The sequence below is a fragment of the Amblyomma americanum genome, chromosome 4, assembly GCF_052857255.1.
Source record: "Amblyomma americanum isolate KBUSLIRL-KWMA chromosome 4, ASM5285725v1, whole genome shotgun sequence".
NCBI classification, from domain to species: domain Eukaryota; kingdom Metazoa; phylum Arthropoda; class Arachnida; order Ixodida; family Ixodidae; genus Amblyomma; species Amblyomma americanum.
In genome coordinates this window covers 29,808,397-29,821,211 of record NC_135500.1, presented here as the reverse complement: position 1 = coordinate 29,821,211, position 12,815 = coordinate 29,808,397, and the positions used below count along the sequence as shown (strand labels likewise).

The following is a 12,815-nucleotide window of genomic DNA, read 5'->3' as shown; positions in this document are numbered from 1 at the left end:
GCCGAATGTGTCATATCAGTCGTGGACACCTGCTTACCTTCTACTCATCAAAGCCTGTTGCCTGCGGCCACATCAACCGAGAAACCAACGGACGACTACGCCAACATGATCTCTATTGACCTCCCGCTCATGCAAGCGTTACGTTGCCGCTTGCGACCTGTGTCAACGTCGGAAAAGGCCCTCCACTTTGCCTGCCGGTCTCCTACAACCCATCGACGTACCTCCGGAACCTTTTCACCGTGTTGACCTCGACCTTCTTGGCCCTTTTCCCTCTTCCTTCTCCGGCAACAAGTGGATCGCTGTCGCAACTGATTATACGACTCGGTACCACCATCACGCGTGCTTTGCCTACCAGCTGTGCTACCGATGTCGCCAATTTTCTTCTCCAAAACGTCATTCTTCCCCATGGCACCCCTGGTCAACTGCTCACCGACCGTGGTCGTTATTTTCTGTCCCGAGTGATTATTGACCTTCTTCGTTCGTGTGCCACGCAGCACCAGCTTGCAACAGCTTACCATCCACAAACCAACGGGCTTACGGAACGGTTCAACCGCACGCTCACCAGCATGTTAGCAATGTACGTCTCGCCAGACCACAGAGATTGGGACGCTGCCTTGCCTTGTGTGACTTTTGCGTATAATATTATAAACAAAAACGTAGCATATGGACGGGACGAAGAAGGGCGAAGACAGGACGGTTGCTACACTTAAAACTGAATAGAATGAAATGCGACAGTAGCTACAAGAGTGTAAGCTGGACAAGCTGGAGAGGGAAGTGAGCAACTGCAATGGCAATGCTTTGAAGGTTTTTTTTCAACGCAAAAACGCACAAAACGGACTGTCCCTTCAGAGCCATCATCACAGAGAGACAGCTGGCAAGCTCGACTAGCCAAGTTCCTCCTGGGTCACTTGAGCAGGCTTGTTACTGTGGACCCTTTCAAAGTCGCCAGATCGGCTGTGTTAGTTGACATCCTGCGGGGTGATTTGTGCGGTGCTAATTCGGCTTTTTCTGTGGACATTTGAGGAAATTTTTTACTCGGTGCCGCACGACGAACTGTTTATTGCGGTGAGGGAGCGCATTGAAGAGGCGGGACCGGTGTCCTTTCAAAATTCTTGTGGTGTCAGCATTGCTTCTTTTTTGGAACTCCTGTCTGTGTACCCAAATTCCACGATTGTTAACTACAGACAGCATTTCTACATTCAGAAACGTGGCATTTGAATTGGGTCAAGTGTCGCCCTGTGCTTTGCGAAATTTTTCTGGCTAAGTTTGGACGATTGCTTCAGTCTCAGTTGAGTGACGAGCACATTGTGCGTATTTTTAGATATGTCGATGATTTTCTTGTCCTCAAACTTTCTCCTAGAGATGACTGAGTTTTAGTAGCAGACTCGATCCTAACTCGTTTCAAAGGAATCATGAATTCATTGAACTTCTCCATTGAACTACCGGCTCATGATTCCATTCAGTTTTTAGATATCCACCTGTATTTTAATACTGGTGGGCAAATTTGCTGGGCTTATGAATCTCGATCCAAAAAAGCGCTTCTGCCTTACGACTCTTCCCATTCGAAGCTCATAAAGCGAGGCATAGCAGCTACATGTTTTAGGTCAGCACTTCTAAAGTCATGCCCTCACAGAGTGGGAAAAGTTTTGACATTCAGGTCGAGAGACTTAAGGAAGCAGGCTTCCCTGCCGATGTTTTTGTGGCAGTTGCAGATGCTCTCAGAAATTACTAAAAGAAAAACAAGAGCTCCTGTTACGTCATATCACATCAGGTGACCAAAAGAATAGGAAGTTTGAGGTTATGCCATATGTACACAGGCTCTCCCACAACTTGGAGAGTGGCAGCGAAATTTGGGGTTGACGTCCTGTTTTCTACGCCCCTCAAGCTGGCAATGCTATGTGCTTTACCAGATCGAGAGAGGGAAAGAGAACCAGGTTGTGGCACAAAACATAGAAAACCGTACGTCTCATGCGCAACAGATATTGTTTATCAGTTCCCTCTCCGATGTGGGTCTGTGTAAAATTGGGCAGACGGGCAGGCGTCTAAACGTGAGGCTGGGTGAACATGCCTCTTCACTTTTCCAACAAACTGGGGAACATATACCAGTGCATTGCAAGAAGTGCAATGGTTGTTTTCCTCTGCTTAATCGTACTAAGATTGTAGGGCGTGGTAAAACCCAATTGGCTAGGGAAATCTTGGAAGCCCAGGAAATTTCGAAATGTAGTGAAGGCACGTTCATTAGCACCCCATCTGTGTATCTGATGGAGAAGGAATTGAAGTTTTTAAAACGCACTTGAGTTTTCTTAGCACCTTTTATTATCTATCGCTCTTTCTCTTTTCTCCTTTTTTTATCTTTTTCCACACGTTTTAAGATTATCAGTTTGTTTTTACATTGTTTTATGTTGTGCGCATGCGTGTTGTTGCTCTGGGATGGGGAGTGGTTTACTGTCGCATTTCATTCTATTCAGTTGTAAGTGTAGCAACCGTCCTGTCTTCGCCCTTCTTCGTCCCATCCATATGCTACGTTTATGTTTATAATATGTCTGACCAACTGGCCCCTCAGTATACTCTGTTAAATTTTGCGTATAACTCTTCACGGCATGACACAACCGGCTATTCCCCTTTCTACTTTTGTTTGGTTAGCACCCCATCTTGCCTTTGGACACACTCATGCCGTCTTCTTCAGTCGCCACCACTGCTTACGCTCAGGACGCCATCGCCCAGGCCTCGCTGGCGCGCCAAATAGCCCTTAGTCTGCTCCATGCCTCATAAGCTTCCCAGAAGTCCGCCTACGACCGCCATCACCGGGCGGTCGAATATGAACCCGGATCACTCGTCCTTCTCTGGACGCCGTCACGCAGCGTCGGTCTCTCCGAGAAGCTCCTTTCGCACTACCGGGGCCCTTACCGTGTGGTGCGCCGTGTCACCGACACAAACTATGAAATTGCACCCCTTGCGTGCTCGCCATCGTCCTCCGGCCCCTCCACCGATGTCATCCATTTCTGCCGCCTAAAACCTTATCACGACGTTCATACGTTGCCACTCTAACGCCGAGACTGCGTCTCATCAGCCGGGGGTCCTGAAGCGGGAAGACGACGACGAGACTGAGCGAGTGAACGGGTGGACGAAGACGAAGACGGCAACGAAGTTCTGACAGTGTTCTGAGTGCCGCTCGTAGCTGTTCCTTGGCTGGTGTACATAGCCGTAAATATATTCTTTCCCGCAACAATATGATTGTGATTCTGTACATTTTTTCCCTGTTGGCTTCTTCTGGCTGTGATAATAAACTGATGATAATGTACTGGCGTATAAAGGTGGTGTTTTCCGCAATAAACTTAGTGGGTAGTATGCGCTCTTTCTGTCTCCTTGTCTTCCTGTGTTTGTTCCTTTGGGCCAATCAAATTTATTATGAACCAACTAGCCCAACAGCAAATACTTCTGAAACAATATTGTCACCGACAAACGTAGCAGGAAGCACAGCTGTTTACTGGGGCAGGGCTTGCCGAACCGCCGCGCTCATTCAAGACAAAGAAGACATTCGGCCACTGGCTGGGAGACAAGGTTCAGCCACCAGGTGGCACTGGCAGAGAGACAGCAGTGTGGCATTGCCCCCCTCCCTTCCAACAGGCATAGACTGAATGCCACACGCAAGGAGGAAAAACATACGTAAGGCGGAAAGTCAACAACGCGAGTGTCTTCGTGGAAAGTGGCTAACGGGAGTAATACGGCTTCATTCGCGCCACGTGGCCGACTTCGGACGTCGGTTGTGGAGAGGATCGGACAGTTCCTTGAGGGAGGACCTCATAGGTCACCGTGCTGATGCGGCATAACACCTGGTATGGGCCAAAGTAACGGTGAAGAAGCATAACACCTGGTATGGGCCAAAGTAACGGTGAAGAAGCTTCTCGGAGCGCCCTCGCAAACGGGTCGGGCTCCACACCCAGACTTGGTCACCGGGTGTGTAAATCACCTCCCTGCGGTGGAGGTTGTAATGCTCAGCGTCGCGTTGTTGTTGGCACCGGATTCGCTGTCGAGCAACGTGGTGAGCGGCTTTGCCGTCACGAACAAATTGGTCAGCGTCCACGACAGAAGAGGGAGTAGGATCCGAAGCATGGCGTCCAGCATGGTCAAGGCTTCGTGACCGTGCACCAAATGGAGCGGGTGAAGCGCGTCGTTTCATGGAGCGCAGTGTTGTACGCGAACGTGATGCAAGGCAGTATCCTGTCCCAGTTCGCATGGTCATCGTCGACATACACAGAAATCATATCGGCAATTGTCTTGTTAAGGCGATCAGTCAGTCCGTTGGTTTGCGGATGGTAAGCTGTTGTCTTTCTATAGCTGGTGCCGCTGAGAAGTACCTCGCTTGTAAGGGCCGACGTAAACGCGGTTCCCCTGCCGGTTAATACGACCGTTGAAGCACCGTGACGAAGCACCGTGACGAAGCACCGTGACGAAGCACAATGTTGTGAATGAAAAAATGTGCAACTTTGGCGGCGGTACCACGGGGAAGGGCCTTGGTCTCACAGTAGCCGCTAAGATAGCCAGTGGCAACAGCAATGTACTGATTGCCGATGGAAGACACCGGATATGGGCCGAGTAAGTCGATGCCAACCTGTTGAAATGGAAGGCGTGGGGGATCAGTAGGCTGCAGGAGCCCGGCTGGCTTAGTCGGCGGCGTCTTCCGGCGCTGACACTCACGACAGGTTCGTACGTAGTGGTGGACAACCTTAGCAAGCTTGGGCCAGAAACAGAAACACTTGCCAGAAACACTTGCAAACTCACGCGAGAAATAATCGAAGCAGAAATGATAGATAGCTTAGGTGATAAGTGCATAGCGAAACCATCTGTTGGGCTATCTCGTAAGGAATTAGATTATCTCAGAAGCCACTAACAATTGACTGTCTGCCGTGCTTGCACAATGTATCACCATGTCATATATATCTATAGGCTCTCTTCCACAATAAACTGTTGCAAGTGAGCACTCGTGTGTTCTTTCATGTCCTGATCTGCTGTTGCACTATTTTATATGTCAGTCAGCACAAGAAGATCAGGTTCATGGGAGTTTAACGTCCAAAAGCGACTCAGGCTATGGGGGACGCCGTAGTGCACGGCTCTGGAAATTTCGACTACCTGGGGTTCTTTAACGTGCACTGACATCGCACAGTACATGAGGTTCAGCTCTTTCCGACTCAGGATGTTGTGGTATCCTTGCATGTACCAGTCATCGTTCAGCGCGGGTCTTCTCGCCTGCCAGTGTGTGGACTAGGCACTTCCAAGTGTAGGCTGTCCAGAACCGGTTGCACATTTTAGCAGGTCTTGGTAAAATCCAGGTGGGCCACTGGCACCTCGCGCTCTCCCATTCTGAGGTCAGAGCAGTGATAGCAATTGCATTTTTCTGAGTTGTCAATTGATTTGTTTGAAAATAAATAAACATGCACACATTCACAGCAGGTGCAGCTCCACCCAATGCACAATAATGCCGCCATGCAGTGAGTGCACCTGCTGCTGCGAAATATCAAAAGGATGTGCCGAACTGGGAGCCGAACTTATTGCAGATAAAACGAATATGGCCGACCACTTCAATAAATATTTCCAATCTGTATTCGCAAGAAACACGAGCCAAAGCGACGCACACGACGAGGCACATTCTCGTGAAACGTCTATCGATGCTATCAGCTTTACTCAGAGCGGCGTGTTTCAGCAGCTGATACAATTGGACGAAAAAAAAGCTATCGGCCCGGATGGAATACCTACATGCTTCTTGAGACGGTATGCTGAATGGATGTCCTTCTACTTGGTAATTATATTCCGAAAATCACTCGTAACTCATTATCTGCCACAAGACTGGCGCACTGCCATTGTTATACCCGTATTTAAAAGTGGCAATCGCACACTTATGAACAACTATCGGCCTGTGTCACTTACTTCAATCTGCTGTAAGGTAATGGAACATGTTATTGCGAAACATATTATCATTTTTTTGGAAACAAACGGACTACTTTCTGAATGTCAGCATGGCTTCCGTCGAGGGTTTTCAACGGTGACACAGTTAATTGAGACAATACATGACCTTTCTAAAGCTATAGATGACCGGGGACAGATTGATGTTATTTGTGTAGATTTTGAAAAAGCCTTTGATAAGGTTCCTCATGACAAATTACTCCTGAAAGTGCGAAGGGCTGGCATTAATGGAGACATCCTTAGATGGATAGAAGCGTACTTGGCGAAACGCAAACAGGCGGTACGTGTTGACAATTGTGAGTCTCGCTTTTTGGATGTGTATTCTGGTGTACCACAGGGTTCTGTGCTGGGGCCATTGCTATTTCTAGTTTATATCAATGACGTAGTATGTGCTGTTGGAAATTCTGTTAAACTGAAACTATTTGCGGATGATTGCCTCATTTATGCACCTGTCACATGTGAAGGAGATCAGATTAACATTAACCAAAACCTGCAGGCTTTTGCACTTTGGTGTGAGAAATGGGAAATGAAAATCAACTTCAATAAGACCACATTTACCCATATAACTAACAAACGAAATATAATTTCTTTTCAGTACAGTATTGCAGGTCACGATTTGGTTAATGTTAGTACATTCAAGTATCTGGGGGTGTCAATTTCTCACAACCTAAGTTGGCACAATCATGTCGAAAATGTTTGTGCGGTGGCACACAGAAAACTGTGTTTTCTAAGAGGAAAGTTGGGGAGAGCAACGAAAGATGTCAAACTTTTAGCATACAAATCTCTCATACGGCCTTCCCTTGAATATGCATCTGTAGTATGGTCTCCTCGGCAGAAGATTCTTTCAATGGAAATAGAAAAGATTCAAAGACGTGCAGCGAGATTCATTTGTTCAAAATACAGGACGACAGATTCGGTAACGGAGATGTTAAACTCATGTAGTCTAGAAACATTAGAAAAAAGACGTAAAAAGCAGAGATTAAAAATACTTTACCAAATAATTCACGGAGAAATTAACATCAATAAAGAAAAATATCTGCAGCCTCCAGGTAGACTAAGCTCCCGCCTTAACCACCACAAAGCGATTCGGCCATACTTGACACGAACTAACGTCTTTCGCTGCTCATTCTTTCCGGATGCTATTGAGCACTGGAATAAACTGCCCGCTCACGTTGCTGAGTCTACAGGTGTAGCGGCATTCTTGAATGCACTTGGGGATTCCGTCTAGGCATGGGATTCTTGTAGATGGGCGCGTAACTGATTGTCCAATATTACTTTTTGTATAGCAAGTGGTTCTACAGTGGTGTGAACTGTGTTGCGTTTCAATGCTCTCTTGTATTGTATGCTCAAAGAAGCTTGTTCATTCATGGTTATATATGCATTTTTTTTCTGTTCACTTTCCCTCCCTGTAATGACCCTCAAATGAGGGTTGACAGTATTCATAAATAAATAAATAAATAAAACCTTGAACAGCCGTCACACGTGCGTTACAAACAAAACCTAACTATACTATGTCTCAAGATCCTTGCAGCACTACGGAAAGTAGAGACCTCCTCAGGCAATCAGGAGATTGCGTCAAACGTGCTTCTCTGAGACTTGCCTGCTCACGGCGTCCACAGACATGGTTAGAAAAGAGCCTAAATTGGTGCTCTATGCACACTTACACATGCTGAACGCAAGTATGTTGAGGGATGTTACCCCATTTGTCACAATGATATATTTAGTTCAGCAAATGCAAACGGAGACGCAACCGTAAGCTCAACCCAGTGGCACCATCTGGCTGTTAGAACAGGGAACAATTTTTGTCAACAAAATGACCCTTCTCTTGGGATTAGAAGTGGTAGAATCATCACTCAAAATAAAAAATAAAGCGAATTTATCACTCCTATGTTTTATTACAGGTGAGATGAGATGAACTGAAAGCCCAGTGGCCTATATTTTTGGCCAGTGAACATAAAGAAAACGGCCACAAGGACGACAAACTCATGTCCGAGGCAAGAGGTACCGCTTCAAAGGGGGCCGCCATTTTGGAAACAATGTTTGAAAGTAAGATGAGTCACGCATGCTAAACTCAGAAAGTTGCGTACGTTAATGAAGCGTACGTTAAGGCTCAAAATGAAAAAGCATTTCGAGCATGCACGCTATCCCATGTACCCTTATGCCTAGTTTATACTTGCACTGCATTCTGCAGCATCAGAACGTCTCCTGTGCACTGCTTTGGCAGTGCTGCAAGGAACTACTGAGATGGAGTATACTTTCTGCTTCAGGTAGAAGACAGGAAGCTTCAGCATAACCATCCACATTTCCCTAGTCCAAAGTTCGACAAAAGCTCGTGTGCGAGAAAATAACACCATATAAAAACCAAACACTCACCAAAAAGAAGAAAAATGGAGTAAAACAAATGATGTCTCGGGACCCGTACGAGAGTCCCTTGTCCACACATGAAACAAATAGCAGAAAGGCCATGATTATATCCAATAAGGTCGTTGCAATGAGCATGCGCATACATAGATGATTAAATGCGAAATGGCTCAGGGAGAAAACAGGAAGATAATGATTTTTCAGTGGCGATGATGCTGGCTGAATCCCAGGCGATATTGTGACCGGTGTGTTTATGGTGATCTGCCAGGGTGTTTCACTCTGCACGTCCCTTGGCAACGTCATTTTTATGGTCCCTTAGCCGCTTACTGTAGTATCCGGTTTCACCGATGTATTCTGCGTCACAGTCCAGACAAGGAATTCTGTAAATGACACCAGGGTATCTACTGCACTCTAGCTTGTCTTTTGTTCTTGATACTTGCGTCACAATTTACTTGCTCCACCAGATGTAGTGCCGCCGCAAGCCTGGCCAATGGCTGCACACTGCAAAATGAAGGAATAAATTACTTCCTGTGTGCTGATGCTTCCACCGCCGTCGCTGAGCAAGTGTGAGATGCTTCTGAGATGCTTCCTTCCTTCGTGGTGTCCGAACTTTGCACAACCTGTAATGTAATGTATCTGGGCAAACAGCGCCACCAGCGCTGCGGTCCTCTCCGTTGAGGTAGCGCAAGGAGTCTACCACAACAAATAGCACACATTTAAAACTTTTTCTTGGGTGTTTCATCCTATTGCAGAGGCAGGCGAGCTGGTTTCCTACATGTTCTTTCATAAACTTAACATACTGAACAAAACACTGCACGCACCACCGGTACCAGCGGGTTGCATGAGCTGCATCAAGAATATGCTCCACACCTGTCCAGACTCCCATCTCCCAGACAAGCGTCACTTCAAGACGGTGGTAATGGTGCTGATTTTACCAGGTTTGGAATTGAGAACACACATTTTTTTCGTGCTGTTGGCACCTTCACTGCTTGAAACTGGTACACAATGTTTTGTACGCAACATAGCCCACGGTTGCCTGATAGCAATAACCTTCTTACAGTTTCCAAAATCGCCAGGTAGACAGACTCCTCCCACTCGTTCATTTTCTGGCTGCCAAATCACTTCGTTTCTGGTATCAAAATTGTGGCTAGGGCTCGGCAACTGATTTCCTGGCACACATCTCTCACTGCACAAAAACAAAAGAGCAGAGCCACTTACAGTTTAACCTCTATAACTACTATTTTTTTTTCTAGGAGTAAAGTTGTAGGTCAGTTAGTGAGACATGACTAAAAACCACAACAGACACAGGACAGAGGCAGGTAACATTTGGTAAGCCCTTTCATTTCTTCATTTCTACATGCGGGCTGTTGTCTTTTAAGGTTCGCCGAAGATCTTGTTTTTTGATGTCCTCATCCTATCTTACGATTGGTTGTAGGGTTACATGTGCAGTCTATGAAAGTTGTGACGCTTTTCAATAAATTTTCAGTTACAAGTACTGCTCTGTGTTGTTACTGCCTCCGTCCTGTGTCTGTTGCGGTTTTTAGTCTTTAGTCATTATGCTTGATAAACGCATACGTTTTCTCACAGCCCACAACACTCAATTCATTCCTTCTAAACAGAGCACATCACGAAACGAAACCACAATGCTCAGGTTTGAAGCATGCATGGCTGGCAGGAACAGACCTTAGCGCTAGCACTAAGCAGGGTACCTAATATTATTTACTATGTAGTGTAGCAGCCATGGTCACTCACTGTGGTGAACTGTGATGAAAAAGAAGGCAACGACCCTATGGTGTGAAGCTTGTTCACAGCCTGAACACTTGGCTGAATCGTTTTTGCGTGTTAAACTCGCCGTGTTGCAGATTCAAGCTGAGCCACAACCCCCCCTCTTACAACTAGAATAAAAAAGTGCAATATTTACTGATTTGTTCATCACTACACACATAGCACCCGTAGACACTAAAGAAAAAATAAAAAGTAACTCGATGGCTGTCATGGGCCACTTTAAGCAAGCAATGTTTTGATTTCGTGATATGCATACCAATGATGACATGGTAGCGAAACTGTCCGACGAGAATATCGAGTATGGGTGAATGCAAGGGCAGATTTAAAGACGGGAAAATTTACAAGAACTTGTACACACAAAAACTGTGCTGAGCAACATTTTCTCAACCAAAAAAAAAGTCGAAGAAATACATGGTTCCAATACTTAATCGCAACGTCCATGGTTCCGAAATATACAGTCAAAGAGTGCCCCATAAATCCTCCCCTGCCACAAGTTCAGTGCCATTTTGAGAGAAAAACTGGTTTCATTCCACTGGTGAGAATTCCACGATCAGTCAGCGCTTTTAGCAGACACCTCTTACCATTTTGACTAAACAAGCAGTTGTAAAACGTCCATCTTTGTAGGGAACAACAAAAACAAATGTGAAAGCTATTTTGTTTCATGGAAACATGCTTTGCATCCATTCAGAATGTGTTGCAACACAGTTGCACTGCCATGCTGTTTGGAGCCCAAGCAGAAAAACCTTAAAAGAGCCATTCTGAAACGCCAGAAAATCAAAATATATGAAAGCCTCTTTCATGTAGTATCCTTAAAAAGAAAATGGGGAAGAAAGTTTTTATAAGATAAAACATGAGCAAATTATGGCACGCAAAAACAATCTTATTTAATTCCTGAGTTGCCATCCAGTCTCCATTACTACGACACAAATATTGGCCATATTAGCACAGTTCTACAGATCTAATTCTCTCTAGAAATTACTGCTGCAATGCGACTACGGTTAGATCAGTGTGTGCTGCTCGCACCGCAGTGAGGTGCCTCCAGTACAGATGGTGCAGAGCATTTCTGTCGGCGATGTGAATGTATACGCGGCGGAACCAGCAAAGCGCTGAGGGTGGTTTTCGCAAAACTAATGCGCATTTCCACATTGCGAATTTCCTGTGGGCCACTTCCTCGGCTGAAAGTCTCCTTTCGGCGCGCCGGAAAATTCCCTTGACCCGTCCGCACTTGTGCATGTGCTGGCTGGATAAAGAAAAAAAAACTACATGCCTCTTCGGAGCTGCGGCAGTACCACGAGACTTTTTTGTTTTTACTCCCACTGCGTCGTGCGCGCAACCAGTGGAAGGCAAACTCGACGAAGCACTCATGGCACGCTTCGCGCCGAGGGCTCGCTCAACTCCGCAGCGCCACGCAGGAATGCCGCTGGGTAAAGGACCGCGGCAGACCACGCACGGTAACTGGCACCACGAACTCGCGTCGGCATCCAAAGTGCGCCCACTGGCCTAGGCCTAATACTCGACTGACCGCTGCGCGAAAGCTGCGCTTCATCAGACGGACGAAAACCGCAGCTTTCCTTTGTAGCCGTATGGCTGCGCTTGGGTGGATGCCAATGAGTAATTACTCCCTTATTAGTCGAGGAATCGGGCAGGCGATGCTTCGAGAAGATGCTGCCGACTCACCCCGAGTTGTCAAAGACCCCAGTCGACCACGGCCACACAAGCTCCGCACCCCAACATCCAGAATGCCAAACCTTGCACGGCCTTTGGCACGGCACGCACAGCAGCCCGGCCCGAGAGGAGTGTCTAGGAGAGGGTAGTGTGGTGCGGTGGTGCTCACTCCGCGGCGGCTCAATGGGAAGGGGTGGCCCCGCGAACGTCGACAGGCTCTGCTTCGCGACGCCGACTCGGGAGTACCACGAAATAGACACGTTGTGCGCTGCGTGCGGAGAGGAGGAGGAAACGGCTGAACACTTGATGCTTTTCTGTAAAGGGCTTCACCGACTACAGTGGAAAGGTGGTGGTGGTAGCGGTGTTTTATTAAAGTAATAGTAAAAAGGAAGGAAAAGATTTTCGCTAGCCCCGGCATCTGCCATCGATAATGAAGCACCTGAGCTGGGGCAGCGGAAATAAAGGATAGCAGGCAGAATGGAAGCAGTGGGGCTGATTTATCCAAGGCATTGGGATTTAAGGACAGTGAAGGGAAAGTAGATTTTAAGAGGGTAGAAGTAACCAACCGAAGGTTATTCCGCGCTGGAGAAACTCCGCGTTTGAGAAACTCCGCCAGATTGGTGGCTAAAATCGAGACGAGTAAAATTTCACAAGTCTTGGCTAGGTGGCTTCAGCCACCGCCCGATTTAAAGAGTTCAGCCTTATCCATCCATCCATCCGGTAAGATTTACCGTCGCTCTCATTGCGGCGCGTGTGAACTTGCGGGCTCGTAGTTGTAAATTGAATTAACTTGTTTTTTTTGGGGAGAAAGGAAAAGGTTTGGTTTGGTTTATGGGGGTTTAACGTCCCAAAGCGACTCAGGCTATGAAAGACGCCGTAGTGAAGGGCTCCGGAAATCTCGACCACCTGGGGTTCTTTAACGTGCACTGACATCGCACAGTGCACGGGCCTCCAGAATTTCGCCTCCATCGAAATTCGACCGCCGCGGCCGGGATCGAACCCGCGTCCTTCGGGCCGGCAGCCGAGCGCCGTAACCACTCAGC

General features: G+C 47.0%; 1 protein-coding gene across 3 annotated transcripts in view; it reads right to left on the bottom strand.

The window, feature by feature from the left end:
• RASSF8 (ras association domain-containing protein 8) overlaps positions 1 to 12,111 on the bottom strand; it is a 146,718-nt gene extending 134,607 nt beyond the window's left edge. The window contains exon 1 of one of the 3 annotated variants that reach the window (XM_077660815.1): positions 11,785 to 12,111. The gene's annotated coding sequence lies outside the window, so the exon portion shown is untranslated. The remainder of the gene's footprint in view (positions 1 to 11,784) is intronic. The other 2 variants (XM_077660813.1, XM_077660814.1) reach the window with 2 other exon arrangements.
• Positions 12,112 to 12,815: the final 704 nt, after the last annotated feature.